The 19,064-nt window shown below is 45.9% G+C and overlaps 2 non-coding genes across 2 annotated transcripts; one reads left to right on the forward strand and one right to left on the reverse strand.

Moving 5' to 3' along the window:
* Positions 1–1,173: 1,173 nt before the first annotated feature.
* Positions 1,174–1,246, reverse strand: trnaf-gaa (transfer RNA phenylalanine (anticodon GAA)). The gene has a single exon. It is a non-coding gene; the product is annotated as a tRNA-Phe (tRNA).
* Positions 1,247–7,595: 6,349 nt separating this feature from the next.
* On the forward strand, positions 7,596–7,686 carry trnar-ucu (transfer RNA arginine (anticodon UCU)). The gene is given in 2 exon segments: positions 7,596–7,632; positions 7,651–7,686. It is a non-coding gene; the product is annotated as a tRNA-Arg (tRNA).
* Positions 7,687–19,064: the final 11,378 nt, after the last annotated feature.

The following is a 19,064-nucleotide window of genomic DNA, read 5'->3' on the forward strand; positions in this document are numbered from 1 at the left end:
CCAATTTTCTATCCAATTGGACACTGACCCTCCTGTACCACGAACCTCAATTTTGTAAACCCCCTTTTTATGTGGTACCTTGTCAAACGCTTCCTTAAAATCCATATAAACAACATCCACTGCATTCCCTTCATCAACCTGCTCTGTTAGTTCATCAAAAAAAGCAGTTAGATTAGTCAAGCATGAACTCCCATTTATAAATCCAAGCTCACTCCACTCAATTAACTCGAACCTATCCAAGTGACTGTTGATTTTTTACCCTGATTATTCTTTCTAAAACCTTACCCACCGCTGCTGTTAATCTAACTAGCCTGTAGTTAGCCGGACTGTCCTTACACCCTTTATTGAATAAGGGCGTCGCATTTGTCACTGTTTAATCCTCTGGCACCTCCCCCGTATCCAGGGAAGATTGGAGGATTATGGCAAACTCTTCCATTATCTGCATCCGCATTTCCTTTCGCAACCTGGGATGCCAGCCGTCCAGATCAGGTGATTTATCTACCCTAAGCACAGCCAGCCTTTTTAGTACCTCCCTCTCTCAATTTGTACCCTCTCCATTGACTCTGCTCTCTTCACTTCGACTGATATTTTGTCAAATTCCACTTCCTTAGTGATCACTGATACAAAGTACTCATTAAGTAGATTAACATTGCCCTGCACCTCTATGCTTATATTATCCTTTTTGTCCCGAATAGGCCCGACTGAACCTCTTACTACCCACTTATCATTTACATGCTGCTCGAAGATTTTTGGGTTTCCTTTCATGTTGACTGTCAGTCTATTCTCATAGAAATAGAGAATAAGCAAATATAGAACATGTAAGTATTTCCCATCCTTGATGAGGTGGAATTTTTTATGTTGTGGGTGATAATGTCTTGGCCCACGAGTGTGGTGGAAGCAGAGACAATCAATGATTTGAAAAGGAAATTAGATGGATACTTGAAGGAAAGAAACTTGCAGGAGGAAAGGGATCGAGGTGGTGAGTGGAACTGACTAGATTGCTCCGGGGAGAGCCAGCATGGACGTGAAAGGCCAAATGACCACCTTCTGTGCTGCAAATGACTCTGTGTTGTTTCTCAAATTCAATCCACTGGTGCTTGGTAAATAATTTCAAAGTAAATTGTGCAACCGGAAAATCAGAACCAAGGCAATGGACGCATAAGGAAGCGAAATTGCTGAAACCCGGGATTGAACCAGGGACCTTTAGATCTTCAGTCTAACGCCCTCCCAGCTGAGCTATTTCAGCCCTACATTAACAGTGGCTTGGTGTCCTTGTTTTGGAAGAAAATACATACATTCAAGTTTTCCAAAAAATTAAAGAACACAACATGTGAGTAATATTCCCCATTGCTTTCTCAGTACTGATGGATTGTGAAGCGGGAGACAGCCAGAAGTGCCACTGAGCCGCACAGACCCCGAGCTGAGAATGAAATGAGATCAAATACAATCTTTCATCGTGAGATGCTGCTGAGAGGTAAGAGTCCTGAATCAAAGTTAGATTTGCTCATTTCAAACACTCCTGTACTCTCTGCTCATGAAGCCTTACAAAAGAGAAAAACAGAATGGCACTCAAACTCACAACCCTGCCATTAAAAGTCTCATATTCGACTGACAGAACTGTCACTTCTACTCGGTCTCTTATTGGATGGATGCAACTCCAACGCAGGGGTGGCATTCAAATCCTCCCATGGGTCCACATGTCAGACTGAGTTCCATGTTGTCGACTCAAGCAAAGGAAATCTGCTCACTTCCAAAACTATCAGCGAATTGAAGCTGATTACAATCAACATCATCAGAGGTCAGAAATACCTGGTGAAAGAAGACACCCTGAAGAAGGATCCACAATTATTCAAAGGCATCGACAAAGTGAAAAACAAGAAAATCGATGAGTCAATGCAAGCCAAACAACAGAAACACTGAAGAATTCCATTCCATTCCAGTCCAGAACCCAGTCCTGTTGTTTTTGGAGTCAGGTCACAATTGCAGCAACAACTTTACATTCCCACTTGGCTATCTGGACATTTCGTTAATTACAATTTTGTCGACAAGCTCTTTGAATCCAGTTGTCTGGTCCTCAAGCCAGCTCCGCATGGAAGTCAATTCCACCTTCTGCAAGGCTGAAACCAACAGATAACCTTAATCTAAAAATGCCAACAGACCATGGCTCGTCCGGGACTTGAACGCAGGATCTCTCGCATGTTAATTAACCATACTACCAAAGCGAGAATCATACCCCGAGACCAACGAGCCACTGACAGTTCAGGCTTTATTAGCTGCTGTGGAATTTCACTGGAACCCCCCAGCCAATCATCCATTTTTTTTCAGATCAAAGCAACATCCTGCAAATGCTGAAATAAAAACAGAAAGTGCTGGAAATGTTCAGCAGCTCTGGCAGCATCTGTGCTGTGAGAAACACAGTTAACGTTTCAGGGCACTCACCTTTTGTTTCAGCCATCCTTTCAGACTGCTTCTGTCCATCCAATCTCACTTTCTATTCTATCCACATTCTAACCATTCACTACGTTGCTACATTTTTCATGAATTCCTCATTTCTTTTATTAATGACAATTTTGTATTTCTGGCCTTTGCTTCAGACACCACCACAAGTGGAATCATGTCTCCATCTACCCAATCAAACCACTTCGCTGTTTCCTCACATTGCAATGTTTCTTTCACCCTGACAGACTGTGGAGTTTCTGCTGCTTGATTGCAGTTCTTGCTTCCCGCCAGTAGATGTCACCTCACTCCAATACAGTGAAGTTTCCAAATCTGAGAGAGACACAACAGGAAATAATTGTTCACATTATAGTGAATGTGTGGGATTTAGAAATACTAGGGGTGGAGACGAGTTATTATTGCACTCTGCTATTACATCTTTTATAATGGACTCCAGCATGTTCCCCACGACTGATGTCAGGCTAACCGGTATATAATTCGCTGTTTTCTTTCTGCCTCTTTTTTTTAAATAGTGGAGTTACATTAACTTCCGTCCAATCCATTGGACCTGTTCCAGAGTCGATAGAATTTTGAAAAAAGACCAGAAATGCATCTGCTATTTCAAGGGCCACTTCCTTAAGTACTCTGGGATGTAGATTATCAGGCCCTGGGGATTTATCGGCCTTCAATCCCATCAATTTCCCAAACATTCCCTACTAATACTGATTTCATACAGTTCCTCCTTCTCACTAGACCCTATGTTCCCCAACATTTCTGGGAGATAATTTGTATCCTCCTTTGTGAAGACAGATCCAAAGTATGTATTTAATTGGTCTGCCATTTCTTTGTTCCCCATTATAAATTCCCCCGTTTCTGACTGCAAGGGGCCCACATTTGTCTTCACTAATCGTTTTCTCTACACATACCTATAGAAGCTTTTACAGTCAGTTTTTATGTTCTCTGCTAGCTTACTCTCGTACTCTATTTCCCCCTTCTTAATCAATCCTTTTGTCCTCCTCTGCTAAATTCCAAACTGCTCACAATCTTCAGGTTTGCTGCTTGTTCTGGCCATTTTATATTTCTCCTCCTTGGATCTAATACTTTCCTTAATTTCTTTTGTAAGCCACAGTTGAGCCACCCTTCCTGTTTTACTTTTGCACAGACAGGAATGAACAATTGTTGTAATTCATCCATGCGCTCTTTAAATGCTAGCCATTGCCTGTCCACTGTCAACCCTTTAAGTAACGTTCCCCAATCTATCATAGCCAACTCCCGCCTCATACCTTCATAGTTTTCTTTGTTTAGATTCAGGACCCGAGTCTCGGAATCAACTCTCTCACTCTCCATCTTAATGAAGAATTTTATCATATTATGGGCGCACTTCCCCAAGGGACCCCACACAACAAGATTGTTAACTAATCCTTTCTCATTACACAATACCCAGTCTCGGATGGCCTGTTCTCTAGAGGTGTTATACAGCTCTATCAATTCTCCACTCAATCTCCTTTGAGAAAGGCAGAATAATCCTAGCTTTTCCAACCTAACCTTGTAACTAAAATCTCCCATCCCTGGATCCATTCTGGTAAATCGCCTCTGCATCTTCTCAAGGACCCTCACATTCTTTCTAATGTCTGCTGAGCACAACTAGAAGCAACACTCCAATTGGGGCCTAACCAGAGTTTTATAATGATTCAGCATAACAACCCTGCTTTTGTACTCAATGCCTCTATTTATAAAGCCCAAGATCCCATATGCTTTGCTAACCACTCTCGCAATATGTCTTGCCACCTTCAAAGATCGGTGCACATGAACCCCAAGTCCCTCTATTCCAGCACACTCTTTATAACTGTGCCATTAAGTATATATTGCCTCTCCCTATTCCTTATGCCAAAATACATCACCTCACACTTGTCACTATTAAATTCCATCTGCCACCTGTCTGCCCATTCTGCTAGCCTATCACTGTCCTGTTGCAGGCAGTTCATATCATCCTCACTCTTTGCCACTCCTCCAAGTTTGGTGTCATCGGCATATTTTGAGATTCCACTCTGTATTCCAAGATCCAAGTCACTTACCTTCAGCAAAAAAAGCAGTGGTTCTGGCACTGACCCTTGGGGAACACCACTGTCGACTATCCTCCGGTCTGACCAAGAACCATTTAATATGACTCGCTGTTTTCAGTCTTTAAAACAATTTACTATCCAAATGGACACTGACCCTCCTAATCCATGAACCCCAATTTTGTTAACCACCCTTTTATGTGGTACTTTATAAAATGCTTTCGTAATATCCATATAAACAACATCCACTGCATTCCCTTCATCAGTATTCTCAGATAGTTTATCAACAAATGCAGTTCGATTCGTCATGCATGAACTCCCATTGATAAATCCATGCCCACTCTCCTGAATTAACTCAAACCTCTCCAAAGGACTTGATTTTTTTCCCTGACCTGTTGATCTCATGCTGATAGCAAGCTCACCATAGAGCATGTTTTTGGCAATGTGACTGTCATCCATTTGGCCCAGTCAACAGAGTCACCGCTGACTCAAGAGGGCAAACATGCTGCGGATCCCTGCACACTGGTGTACTTCCGCATTCGGCACTCTGTCCTGCCAGGAGATGCCCAGTCTCCATCTGAGGCAGTGGAGGTGGAAGCTGTTCAGCCGCTTTTTTTGGCTTGTATAAGTTGTTGATGCTTCTCTACAATAAAGGAGGGTGCTGAGAACACAAGCCTGGTACACGTGGAGCTTTGTATTTTCGGTCAGTTTGCTGTCGGTTCGCACTTGTCTTCTCAACTTTGACATGACAGCTGCAGCATTGGCAATCCTGGTGCTGATTTCAGCATCAAGGGCCAGATTGCTGGTGATTGTTGATTGAAGGCATGTGAAGCTGTTGACAACCTACAAAGTGAGGTTGCAGATGTTGATGGAAAGTGGAGTCTCTACGTCCTGGCCTGTAACTTTCATCTTCCTGATGCTGATTGTCAGTCCAAACTCTTTGCAGGCCAGGGAGAACCGATCTACAAGCTGCTGTGACTGAACTTCATTATGGGATGTCAGCACAGCATCATCAGCAAATAGCAACTCACAGACTAGGAATTTACCCACTTTGGTCCTGGCGCACAGTCTTGCCAAGTTGAACAGCTTGTCGTCAGCTCTGATGTGCAGGTGAACACCTATATCTGAGTAATTGAAAGTGTACAATAGCAGCATGGAGAAGAATATGCCAATTATAAAGGATGTGATAACTAGACAGTTCGAAAATGATGACATGATTGGGCAGAGTCAACATAGATTTATGAAAAGGAAAACAGGTTTGAAAAACCTGTTGAGATTTTTGAGGATGTTACCTATAGAACAGATAAAGGAGAACCAGTGGATGTGTGGTATTTGTATTTTCCTTTGGTAAGGTCCCACACAGGAGGTGAGTAAACAAAATTAGAGCACATAGGCTTGGGGATAATATACTGATATGGATTGAGAATTGGTTAACAGACCGAAAACAGAGAGCAGGAATAACGGGTCCTTCTCGGGATGGCAGGCTGTTACTATTGGGGTACTGCAAGGATCAGTGTTGGAGCCACAGCTGTTAACAACCTATATAAATGATTTGGATGTGGGGATTAAATGTAATATTTCCAAGTTTGCAGATGACACAAAGCTCGGTGAAGTGTGAGTTGTGAGGAGGATGCAGAGAGGCTTCCAGGGGACCTGGAGAGGCTAAGTGAATGGGCAAGAACATGGAATATAATGTGAATAAGTGTGAAGTTATTCACTTTGGTAGAATAAACAGAAAGACAGAGTATTTCTTAAATGGTGAGAGGTTGTGAAGTGTCGATGTCCAAAGGGACCTGGGTGTCCTTGTTCCTGAGACACTAAAAGCTCTTGTGCAGGTGCAGCAATCAATTAGGAAGGCAAATGGTATGTTGTACCCACACGAGGGGTCATGAGTACAGGAGTAAAGATGTCTTGCTGCAATTGTCTAGAGCCTTGGTGAATCCGCACTGGAATATTGTGTACAGTTTAGCCTCCTCATCTTATGAAGGATACACTTGCCATAGAGGGGGTGAAACAGAGGGTCAACAGACTAATCTTTTTTTTGCATTTATTTCATTTCATCTCAGTTTGTTCAGTTTGCTTACCTACTGTTTTTTTCAGGTTTGTACTTCCTGCTGTTCAATATTCAGTCCATTAACACCTAATCTGTACTAATGCTTTGTCTTTCAGCACACCATTAACATATTGTTTGCCTTTGCTGCATGGCCTTTTGGTCAGCTATGTGGCCTTGTCCAATCTACACCTTCTCCTTTGTTATCTCTTGCCCCACCCCCACCCCACTTGCTTATAACCTGTGACTTTTGTAATATATGTCAGTTCCGAAGATGGGTCACTGACCTGAAACGTTAACTCTGCTTCTCTTTTCACAGATGCTGCCAGACCTGCTGAGTGGTTCCAGCATTTCCTGTTTTTATGTCACCAGACTAATCCCTGGGATGGTGGGATTGTCTTATGAGGAAACTGGGCCTGTATTCCTTAAAGTTTCGAAGAATGAGAGGGGATCTGATTGAAACTGACAAAATTCTTACAGGGCGTGACAGTGTGGATGTAGACAGGATGTTTGCCCTGGTTGGTGAGTCTAAAACCAAAGGACATCGTCTCAGAATAAGGAGTAGGCCATTTAAAACTGAGATGGGTGGAATTTCTTCACTCAGACGGTGGTGAATCATTGGAATACTGTGCCCCAGAGGGCTGTGGCAGCTCAATCATTGAGCATGTTCAAGACAGAAATTGATAGAAATCTTGATACTCATGACATCAAGGGATATGGGGATAGCATGGGAAAGGGGCTTTGAGGTAGGTGATCAGCCATGATCGAATTGAATGACAGAGCAGGCTCGACGGGCTGAATAGCTTACTCCTATGTTCCTCTATTCCTAAGAGAGTTGGCGCCAGCGCGCAGCCCTGCTTTACCCCACTGCTGATCTTGAAACCGTCTGATGTTGCTCCATTGTAACTGATGGAACTGTGCATGTTCTCGTGGAAAGAAGAGATGATGCCCAAGAGGTCAGGAGGGCAGCCTCTGTTCCATTGCAGTTTGAAGAGGCCGTCTCTGCTGACAAGATCAAAGGCCTTAGTGATGTTAACAAAAATGTGTGAGGCTCTGTGGCGCAATGGATAGCGTGTTGGGCTTCTAAGTAATGATTGAGACGATATTCAAAGGTTGTGGGTTCAAGTCCCACCTGAGTCAGATTTTGGACCAGAAACAGAGGAGCACAACAGAACAACAAATGAAGAAATGGGCCAAAAGCACAGACTCGGAGACAGAGCGAGAGAGAGAGGAGCAGAGCAGGGGAAAGAAAATCGAGGAGTGATGTCACAATGGAGAGTGAGAGCAGGGTAACAGAGAGCCGCTGGGGTGAGGATACAGGATTTGGTTCTTTCTTCGGTGCAGTGGAAGGAGCTGTTTGGTGAGGATCTGGTAAGCTGTGACATCACAGGCAAGCAGGCAGTTGATTGGTTTGGAAGAACCGACCTGCTTGATGCGCATCTGGTAAGTGATTAAGATCCATTTTAGTCCTAACGTTTAAAATAGTAAACAAACTAGTGGTAAGTTTAATAAAATATGCAATAAAATTAATAATTGAATAAAATATTTAAGTAGTTAATTGAAACACGTTAAGGATGACAGGACAGGTGATGTGTCACAGCTGCAGCATGTGGGAGTTCCTGGATGCCAGTGTGATCCAGGGCAAACACGTCTGCAGTAAGTGTTTGCGGCTCAAAGAGGGAGAAAAAAGGAATGTAGTGGTAGTAGGGGACAGTATAGTAAGGTGGATTGACTCTGTTCTCTGCAGCAAAAGCAAGAGTCCAGACGGCTGTGTTGCCTGCCGGTGCCAGGATTCAGGACATCTGCTCAGGGCTGGAGCGAAACATACAATGGGAGGGGGAGTATCCAGTCGTCGTGGTCCATGTCGGTACCAAAGACATAGGCAGGACAAGGATAGAGGTTCTGCAAAGTCAGTATGAGGAACTAGGCACCAAATTAAGAAGCAGAACCTCAAAGTTAATCATCTCTGGATTATTACCTGAGCCATGTGCAAATTGGCATAGGACAAATAAGATTAGAGAAAGTAATGTGCTGCTGAAAGACTGGTGTGGTAGTAGTGGGTTCTGGTTCGTGGGGCATTGGCACCAGTACTGGGGAAAGAGGTGGCTGTACCGTTGGGACGGTCTACACCTGAACCGTGCTGGTGCCGGTGTTCTCGCGAGCCACATAACGAGGGACGTAGAGACGGTTTTAAACTGAATAGTGGGGGCAAGGGATCAAATTTGGGAAGATATGGTGAATCAAGGAGGAGAGGCAAGGCAAGAGAGAAAGGTATAAATATGGGAAATGATAAACAGACTGTGACAGGAAGGGACAGAATGTACAAATCTAAGAGTAAATCGACAGATAAGGCTAGAGGTGACAAAAATAATAAAAGGACAAAACTAAATGCTCTGCATCTGAATGCATGGAGCATTTGAAACAAAACAGATGAACTGGGAGCACAAATAGAATAAATAAGTACGATCTGATAGTCATTACAGAGACATGGCTGCAGGGCGACATAGATTGGGATGTGAATATTGGAGGTGACATGGCATTTTGGAAGGACAGGAAGCTAGGAAAAGGTGGCGGGGTAGCTCTGTTAATTAATGATGGTATTAGCGTAACAGAGAGGAATGACCTGAGTTCTGGAGATCAGGATGCAGAAGCAGTTTGAGTACAAATGAGAAATCATAAAGGCAAGAAGTCACTTGTGGGAGTGGTGTACAGGCCACCTAACATTAACCACACTGTCGGATGGGATATAAAGGAATAAATAATGGCAGCTTGTCAGAAAGGTACTGTGATAATTATGGGGGATTTTAATCTACATATAGATTGGAAAATTCAGATGGGCAGAGGTAGCCTAGATGAGGAATACATAGAATGTTTTGGGGATAATTTCTTGGAACAATACATTCTGGAGCCAACCAGAGAGCAGGCTATACTAGACCTGGCATTGGGCAACGAGATAGGATTAATTAATGACCTCATAGTTAAGGTGCCCCTAGGTAGTAGCAATTATAATATGATTGAATTTTACATTCAGTTTGAGGGAGAGGAGAGTGGGTCCCAGACTAGTATTTTAAATTTAAATAAGGGCAATTATAAGGTCATGAAAGCAGAGCTAGCTAAAGTGAACTGGCAAATTAGGTTAAGGGATAAGTCAATAGAGATGCAGTGGCAGACATTTAAGGGGAAATTTCAGAATACACAGAATAGATACATTTCAACGAGAAAGAAAAGTTCCAAAGGTGGGACTCACCATCCATGGTTCACGAAAACAGTTAAAGATACTATCAAACTTAAAGAAAAAGCCTATAATTGTGCAAAGGTGGGAGGCAGGTCAGAAGATTGGACAGAATATTAAAAAAACAGCAAAGAATGACTAAAAGATTGATAAGGAAGGTAAAATTAGAGTATGAGAGAAAGCTCGCAAGAAATTTCAAGACAACTAGTAAGAGTTTCGATAGATATTTTAAAAAGAAAAGAGTTAACAAAGCGACTGTTGGTCCAATAGAAAGTGTGTCTGGGGAATTAATAATGGATAATTAAGAGATGGCAGATGAATTGAACAGATACTTTGCATCGGTCTTCACTATTGAGTATACAAATAACATCCCAGTATTAGCTGTATATCAGGAAATTGAAGGGATGGAGGAACTCAAGAAAATTACAATCACCAGGGAAGTGGTACTAAACAAATTGTTGGAGCTGCGGGTTGACAAGTCGCCAGGTCCTGAATTGGCTAGTGAGATAGTTGATGCGCTGGTTTTAATATTCCAAAATTCCCTAGATTCGAGAAGGTTCCGTTAGATTGGAAAAGAGTGAATGTAACTCATTTATTCAAAAAGGGAGGGAGACAGAAAGCAGGAAACGACAGGCCAGTTAGCTTAACATTTGTCTGAGGGAAAATGTTTGGAGCTATTACAGAGGATGTTATAGCAGGGCATTTAGAAAAAAATTAAGGTAATCAGGCAGAGTCAACATGGTTTTTTGAAAGGGAAATCATGTTTAACCAATTTATTGGAGTTCTTTGAGGGAGTTACATGTGCTGTGGATAAAGGGGAACCGGTGGATGTATTGTATTTCGATTTCCAGAAGGATAAGGTGCCATATCAAAGGTTATTGCAGAAAATAAAAGCTCATGGTGTCGGGGATAACATATTGGCATGGATAGAAGATTGGCTAGCTGACAGGAAACAGAGAGTCAGCACAAATGGGTCATTTTCTGGTTGGCAAGAAGTAACGAGTGGTGTGCCACAGGGATCTGTGCTGGGGCCTCAACTTTTTACAATTTATATAAATGACGTAGATGAAGGGACCGAAGGTATTGTTGCTGAATTTGCTGATCACAAAGATAGGTAGGAAAGTAGGTTGTGAAGAGGACATAAGGAGGCTACAAAGGGATATAGATAGGTTAAGTGATTGGGCAAAGACCTGGCAAATGGAGTATAATGTGGGAAAGTCGGAAATTGTCCACTATGGCAGGAAGAATAAAAAAGCATATTATCTAAATGGTGAGAGATTGCAGAGCTCTGAGATGCAGAGGGATCTGGGTGTCCGAGGGCATGAATTGCAAAAGGTTAGTATGTAGGTCCAGCACGTAATTAGGAAAGCTAATAGAATGTTATCATTTATCACCATGGGAATTGAATACAATAGTAGGGAGGTTATGCTTCAGCTATACAGGACATTGGTGAGACCTCTTCTGCAGTACTGAGTACTGTACTGGTCTCCTTATTTGCGGAAGGATGTAAATGCATTGGAGGTAGTACAGAGAAAGTTTACGAGACTAATACATGGAATGGGCGGGCTGTCTTACGAGGAAAGATTGGACAAGCGAGGCTTGTCTCCGCCAGAGTTTAGAAGAGAAAGAGGCGACATGATTTGTTATTTAATTTATTAATTAACAAATTAGCTATCCTCCAGTCTTCCGGTACCTCACCCGTGGCTAACGATGATACAAAAATCTCTGCCAGCGCCCCAGCAATCTCCTCCCTTGCTTCCCATAGCATCCTAGGATACATCTGATCAGGCCCTGGGGATTTATCCACCTTAATGCGCTTCAAAACCTCCAACACCTCCTCCTTTGTAATGTTGATATGCTGCAGGATATCGCTGTTCCCTCCCTTGAACTCACTAGCTTCCATGACCTTCTCCACGGTAAATACAGACGAGAAATATTCATATAAGACCTCGCCCATTTCGCGTGGCTTCACACATAGATTGCCACACTGATCCTTAAGGGGACCTACTCTCTCCCTAGCTACCCTTTTACTCTTAATACACTTATAGAATCTTTTAGGATTCTCCTTTATCTTATCTGCCAGGGAAATCTCATGGCCCCTTTTCGCCCTCCTAATTTCCTTCTTAAGTATACTCCTATATCCCCTATACTTCTCGAGGGACTCGCTCGATCCCAGCTGCCTATACCTGACGTATGCCTCCTTCTTTGTCCTGACCAGACCCTCAATATCCCTCGTCAACCAAGGTTCCCTAAACTTGCCAGCCTTGCCCTTCCATCTAACAGGAACATGCTGGCCCTGAACTCTTCCTATCTCACTTTTAAAAGCCTCCCACTTGCCAGAAGTCCCTTTACCTGTAAACAGCCTCTCCCATTCAACTTTTGAGAGTTCCTGTCTGATGCCATGGAAATTAGCCTTCCCCCAATTTAGGACTTCAACCTGAGGACCAGTCCTATTCTTTTTCATAACTATCTTGAAGCTAATAGAGTTATGGTCACTGGTCCCAAAGTGCTCCCCCACTGCCATATCAACCACCTGCCCATCCTCATTTCCTAAGAGGAGATCGAGTGTAGCCCCTTCTCTAGTCGGGCCATCCACGTACTGCTTCAGAAAACTATCCTGGACTCACTTAACAAATTCTTCCCCATCTGATCCCTCAGCACTAAGGCAGTCCCAGTCAATATTAGGGAAATTAAAATCACCTACTATTACAACCCTATAATTCCTATACCTATCTGTGATTTCCCTACATATATGCTCCTCCACTTCCCTCTGACTATTGGGAGGCCTATAGTATAATCCCATCAAAGGGATCACCCTTTTATTATTTCTAAGTTCTACCAGTATGGCCTCACTGGACATTCACCCCGGAATATCCTCTCTAAGTACTGCCGTGATGTCCTCCCTAATCAATAGTGCAACTCCCCCTCCTTTCTTACCTCCACCTCTGTCACGCCGGAAGGATCGGTACCGCGGAACATTGAGCTGCCAGTCCTGCCCATCCCTCAACCACGTTTCCGTCATAGCTACAATACCACATTCCCATGTACCGATCCATGCTCTGAGTTCATCTGCCTTTCTTTCTTTCTTTTTTTTCTTTTGGGCCTCCTTATCTCGAGAGACAATGGATACGCACCTGGAGGTGGTCAGTGGTTTGTGAAGCAGCGCCTGGATTGGCTATAAAGGCCAATTCTGGAGTGACAGGCTCTTCCACAGGTGCTGCAGAGAAATTTGTTTGTTGGGGCTGTTGCACAGTTGGCTCTCCCCTTGCGCCTCTGTCTTTTTTCCTGCCAACTACTAAGTCTCTTAGACTCGCCACAATTTAGCCCTGTCTTTATGGCTGCCCGCCAGCTCTGGCGAATGCTGGCAACTGACTCCCACGACTTGTGATCAATGTCACACGATTTCATGTCGCGTTTGCAGACGTCTTTATAACGGAGACATGGACGGCCGGTGGGTCTGATACCAGTGGCGAGCTCGCTGTACAATGTGTCTTTGGGGATCCTGCCATCTTCCATGCGGCTCACATGGCCAAGCCATCTCAAGCGCCGCTGACTCAGTAGTGTGTATAAGCTGGGGGTGTTGGCCGCTTCAAGGACTTCTGTGTTGGAGATATAGTCCTGCCACCTGATGCCAAGTATTCTCCGAAGGCAGCGAAGATGGAATGAATTGAGACGTCGCTCTTGGCTGGCATACGTTGTCCAGGCCTCGCTACCGTAGAGCAAGTTACTGAGGACACAGGCCTGATACACTCGGACTTTTGTGTTCCGTGTCAGTGCGCCATTTTCCCACACTCTCTTGGCCTTTCTGGACATAGCAGTGGAAGCCTTACCCATGCGCTTGTTGATTTCTGCATCTAGAGACAGGTTACTGGTGATAGTTGAGCCTAGGTAGGTGAACTCTTGAACCACTTCCAGAGCGTGGTCGCCAATATTGATGGATGGAGCATTTCTGACATCCTGCCCCATGATGTTCGTTTTCTTGAGGCTGATGGTTAGGCCAAATTCATTGCAGGCAGATGCAAACCTGTCGATGAGACTCTGCAGGCATTCTTCAGTGTGAGATGTTAAAGCAGCATCGTCAGCAAAGAGGAGTTCTCTGATGAGGACTTTCCGTACTTTGGACTTCGCTCTTAGACGGGCAAGGTTGAACAACCTGCCCCCTGATCTTGTGTGGAGGAAAATTCCTTCTTCAGAGGATTTGAACGCATGTGAAAGCAGCAGGGAGAAGAAAATCCCAAAAAGTGTGGGTGCGAGAACACAGCCCTGTTTCACACCACTCAGGATAGGAAAGGGCTCTGATGAGGAGCCACCATGTTGAATTGTGCCTTTCATATTGTCATGGAATGAGGTGATGATACTTAGTAGCTTTGGTGGACATCCGATCTTTTCTAGTAGTCTGAAGAGACCACGTCTGCTGACGAGGTCAAAGGCTTTGGTGAGATCAATGAAAGCAATGTAGAGGGGCATCTGTTGTTCACGGCATTTCTCCTGTATCTGACGAAGGGAGAACAGCATGTCAATAGTCGATCTCTCTGCATGAAAGCCACACTGTGCCTCAGGGTAGACGCGCTCGGCCAGCTTCTGGAGCCTGTTCAGAGCGACTCGAGCAAAGACTTTCCCCACTATGCTGAGCAGGGAGATTCCACGGTAGTTGTTGCAGTCACCGCGGTCACCTTTGTTTTTATAGAGGGTGATGATGTTGGCATCGCGCATGTCCTGGGGTACTGCTCCCTCGTCCCAGCACAGGCATAGCAGTTCATGTAGTGCTGAGAGTATAGCAGGCTTGGCACTCTTGATTATTTCAGGGGTAATGCTGTCCTTCCCAGGGGCTTTTCCGCTGGCTAGGGAATCAATGGCATCACTGAGTTCCGATTTGGTTGGCTGTATGTCCAGCTCATCCTTGACTGGTAGAGGCTGGGCTGCATTGAGGGCAGTCTCAGTGACAGCATTCTCCCTGGAGTACAGTTCTAGGTAGTGCTCAACCCAGCGGTCCATCTGTTTGCGTTGGTCAGTGATTATGTCCCCCGATTTAGATTTGAGGGGGGTGGTCTTCTTGATGGTTGGCCCAAGAGCTCTCTTCATGCCATCATACATTCCTCTGATGTTTCCGGTGTCTGAGGCCAGCTGAATATGACAGCATGGGTGTTGCCAGATTCGTTTGCGCAACGCCTAGCTGTTCTTTGTGCAGTACTTCTGGCTGCTTTAAGTGCTGCGGATGTTAAATCGCTGGGGGCTTTCTTGTAGTTCAACAGTGCAATGCGCTTAGCGGCTATGACAGGTTCCAGCTCTTCATTATGAGATTGAAACCAGTCTGCATTTCTCTTCGCACTTTTGCCGTAGGTGGTCAAAGCTGACTCATAGATGGCGTCTCTGATGTGGGCCCACTTGGTCTCAGCATCCCCTGTGGGAGTGTTTTGAAGGGCTGTTACAAGTGAATTTAGAAATTTTTGTAACAGCTGTGGGTGAGAAATTCTGCTCGTGTTGATGCGCGGGTGGCCCTTCTGCTTGGAATGATGCAACTTCTTTGGTCTGAGTCTAACCTTGCTGCACACCAGGGAGTGGTCGGTGTCGCAGTCCGCACTGTGGAAGCTGCGTGTGATTTGAGCACTGTTTAAGGCGGCTCGCCTTGTGACAATGAAGTCCAGCTGGTGCCAACGACGTGATCTTGGGTGCCTCCATGAAACCTGGTGACAGGGTTTAGTGTGAAAGAACGAGTTGGTGATGCAGAGGTTATGATAGGTACACAACTCAAGCAGTCTCTGCCCGTTCTCATTCATCCTTCCAACGCCATAGCGCCCAAGGCAGGAGGGCCATGAGTCATGGTCGGCCCCAACCCTGGCATTAAAGTCCCCCAGCAGGAATAGGTGTTCGGTGTTGGGGATGCTGCTAATGATGTTATGGAGTTGTTCATAGAACTGGTCTTTAGCTTCAGGTGCGGAGCAGAGTGTTGGAGCATAGATGCTGAGTAGGTGTACTGGACCAGAGGTGGTGAGCAGTCGGATGGACAGTATGCGTTCCGAGCCATTTGAGGGAGGCTCTATCATGCTGAGCAAGGAGTTTCTGATGGCGAAGCCCACTCCATGCTGTCTTGGTTTTTCAGGATCCCTGCCCTGCCAGAAGAAGGTGTAGTCTTGCTCTGCTAGAGAGCCACTCGCGGGGAGGCGAGTCTCCTGAAGTGCTGCAATATCCACATTGAATCTACTGAGCTCGTTGTTAATGATGGCGGTCTTCCGAGAATCGTTGATTTGTGTAAGGTCTTCCGACAGGCCAGGACACATAGTTCTGACGTTCCAGCTTGCAAAGCGAAGGGCTGGTACCTTCTTTCCTTTTTTCATGCTGTTTGGTGCGGTGTATCAGTCCACCTTTCGGGCAATGACCCTGAGCTCCAAGCACCCATTGAAGCAGGCAGACTGTGGCGGGACAGAACCTTATTGACCGGGGGCTGCCCGGTTTGATGCGGGCGGTAGCTGTCCAGTGAGGTGCAATGACCTCTCCCACCGACAAAGGCAACCCGTGGCGCCCAGTTTCTACGCCAATTTATCTGGACTTATAACCCGTAACTGCTGCCTTCTGTGTTGTTTTAGTCGCTGTGAGGCAACTATGGAGTGACCTCTCCATGGCGCATGCCTGGGCAAATTTATGGAGGTTGAGAGTTGCCCAGTCGTCAAAACCCCCCTCTCGGCCTTTCTGGTGGGGTCCAAAGGAGTGCAGGACACGACGTTTGGCACCAGTATGGCTGCAGGAACTGCCGGAAACATGCCAAAGGTGACACATGACCGTCTACGGGGTTCCGCTCCGGATTTTCTGTTAGGGTTTACTCCCTTAGCCTTGGTCTCTCCCGAGACGCCCACAAGGCAGTGGGGTTGTTGGGGCCCCTACACAGGTGTAGGATGGTGCCGGTGGGAGGAGGGGATGCAAGGGGGAGGGGTAGAGGGAGGGGGTGGGGGGGGTGCAGGGGAAGGGGGTGCGGGGTGAAGATGGTGCGAGGGGGGGGCGGGCTGGGACGGGGTTGTGAGGGGGTGAGCTGAGAGGGTGGAGCAGGGAAGGGGACGGGGGTGGGGGGGGTGGAAGTGGGGTAAAGGGGGGGGAGGGGGGGTGGAATCTGGTGCAGGTAATAAGCCATTTCCTCAGTGCCCACCATCGACGTCCGGAAAGCTTATCCACGTCCTTCGGGAGGTGAAGCATCATTTGGCAGACTTAGAGGTGATTACATTTGCTCAGGGTTTCTTTTTTGCAGTGGTTTAAATAAAGGCATGCAGCATTGCCGACAGTGCGCTGCAGATGCTCTCCGAGCCATCTCCCGCGGGCGCTTTGAAGTTGCGGCCGGGGGCGCCGTTCGTGGATGTTTTGGGTGTTCGGGGCACCTTTTCTCAGGACTTCTCTCGGGTCCCGCAGCTCCTTCTTCACCTCAATGGACTTACCGCATGCCGTGGCTGCAGACACTCTGGACTGTGAAGACAGCAGGATCGGAGATTGAAGTATCGGCAGCTGTGCTCGTCAGTTTCATCCGGATCAATTTCATTGAGAAAACAAAGAGCAGGTGTGGCTGGGGGAGGGCAGTGGGTAACATACACTAAACTAACTGTTAGCCTTTAGATAGGACTAAAATGAACTGATTTAAAGAGCCAGGGGAATTTAAACAGTTTAAGAGGGCAGATTGGGGGAGAAAACGTTAGGGATGGGAGCAGATGGCCATGGATAGAGTTGAACAGCAAGGGAGCTTCCTAGGGAGCTTCCAGCCCAGGAGCCATCTTGGACAACATCTGCCTTACCTGTAAGGATACATGCATTAAAGTAAATGCGGTTTAGCCCACCAGACCTTCCACGCTCCCTGTCCTGCCCCTGCCTGGCCTGCCTACTGGACTTGCTTGCTTTAACCTCTCCATTTGCCTCAACTATCTCATCGGAGAGACTACTACTTTGGGTCCCACCCCCGCTGCTAGACTAGTTTAAACCCTCCAGAGTATTACTATAAAATCTCCCTACAAGGATATTGGTCCCCTTCCAGTTCAGATGCAACCCGTCCCTCTTGTACAGGTCACCTCTGCACCAGAAGAGATCCCAATGATCCAAGTACCTGAAGCCCTCCCGCCTACGCCAGTCTTCAGCAATGCATTCATTTGCCTAATCCTCCTATTCCTACCCGCACTAGCACGTGTCACAGGGAGTAATCCTGAGATTACAACCCTAGAGGTCCTGCTCTTTAACCTTCTGCCTAACTCCCTATATTCACTTTGCAGAACCTCATCTCTCTTCCTGCCTATGTCGTTCGTACCAATATGGACCATGATCTCTGGCTGCACACCCTCCCCTTTCAGAATTTCCGGCAGCTGCTCCGAAACATCCTTGACCCGAGTATTAGGGAGGCAACATACCATCCTGGAGTCTAGTTTGTGGCCACAGAAACGCCTATCTGCACCACTTATGATAGAATCCCCTATCACAATAGCTCTTCCTCCCCTTTTCCTCCCCTGCTGTGCAGCAGAGCCCTCCGTGGTGCCACGGACCGCGCTGTTGCTCTTTTCCCCTGGGAGGTCTTCCCCCCAACAGGAAACAAAGCGGTGTATCTGTTTGAGAGGGGGATGGCCACAGGGGACTCCTGCACTACCTGCCTGCTCCTACTATTCCATCTGGTGGTCACCCATCCCTTTTCTGCCTGTGCATCCATTACCTGCAGTGCGACCACCTCACTAAACATGCTATCCATGACGCCCTCAGCTTCGTGGATGCTCCACAGTGAAACCACCTGCAGTTCAAGCTCCATAATGCGAGTAGCCAGTAGCTGCAGCTGGATACACTTCCTGCACACATGGTCGTCATGGAGACTGGGAGGGTTCCTGAATCCCCACATAGCACAGGAGGAGCATATCACGGGGCTGAGCTCTCCTGCCATGACTTACCCTTAGATTAATTAGTTACTCCCTTAATTAAAAAATACTAATGACACTAGGGGCCTTGTTCTACCCACTACAATCTAAAGTCCTTCAGAAGCTACACTGAATAAAAAAAACACTTTAGTAGTACTCATCTTATCAGCAGAGGTTTTTTTTTTAAGTAAAAAACTTTGCCCTTTTCTTTAAGATATTTAAATACACTAACAGCAGTGACTCACCAACCAATCACCTTGCAGCCCTCCTCTGACATCACAGTTGGCTTCTTTTTTTTCAAAACTCCAGCACACTGGAAGAGCTCCACTCCACTCCTGGAAGGTAAGAGACTGGGCCTCGATCCTCGGATTGGATTTATAGGCTCCGCTCTCGGCGTTCTCCTCATATCGGTCCATATA

Source organism: Heterodontus francisci, unplaced genomic scaffold (genome assembly GCF_036365525.1).
Source record: "Heterodontus francisci isolate sHetFra1 unplaced genomic scaffold, sHetFra1.hap1 HAP1_SCAFFOLD_59, whole genome shotgun sequence".
NCBI classification, from domain to species: Eukaryota; Metazoa; Chordata; class Chondrichthyes; order Heterodontiformes; family Heterodontidae; genus Heterodontus; species Heterodontus francisci.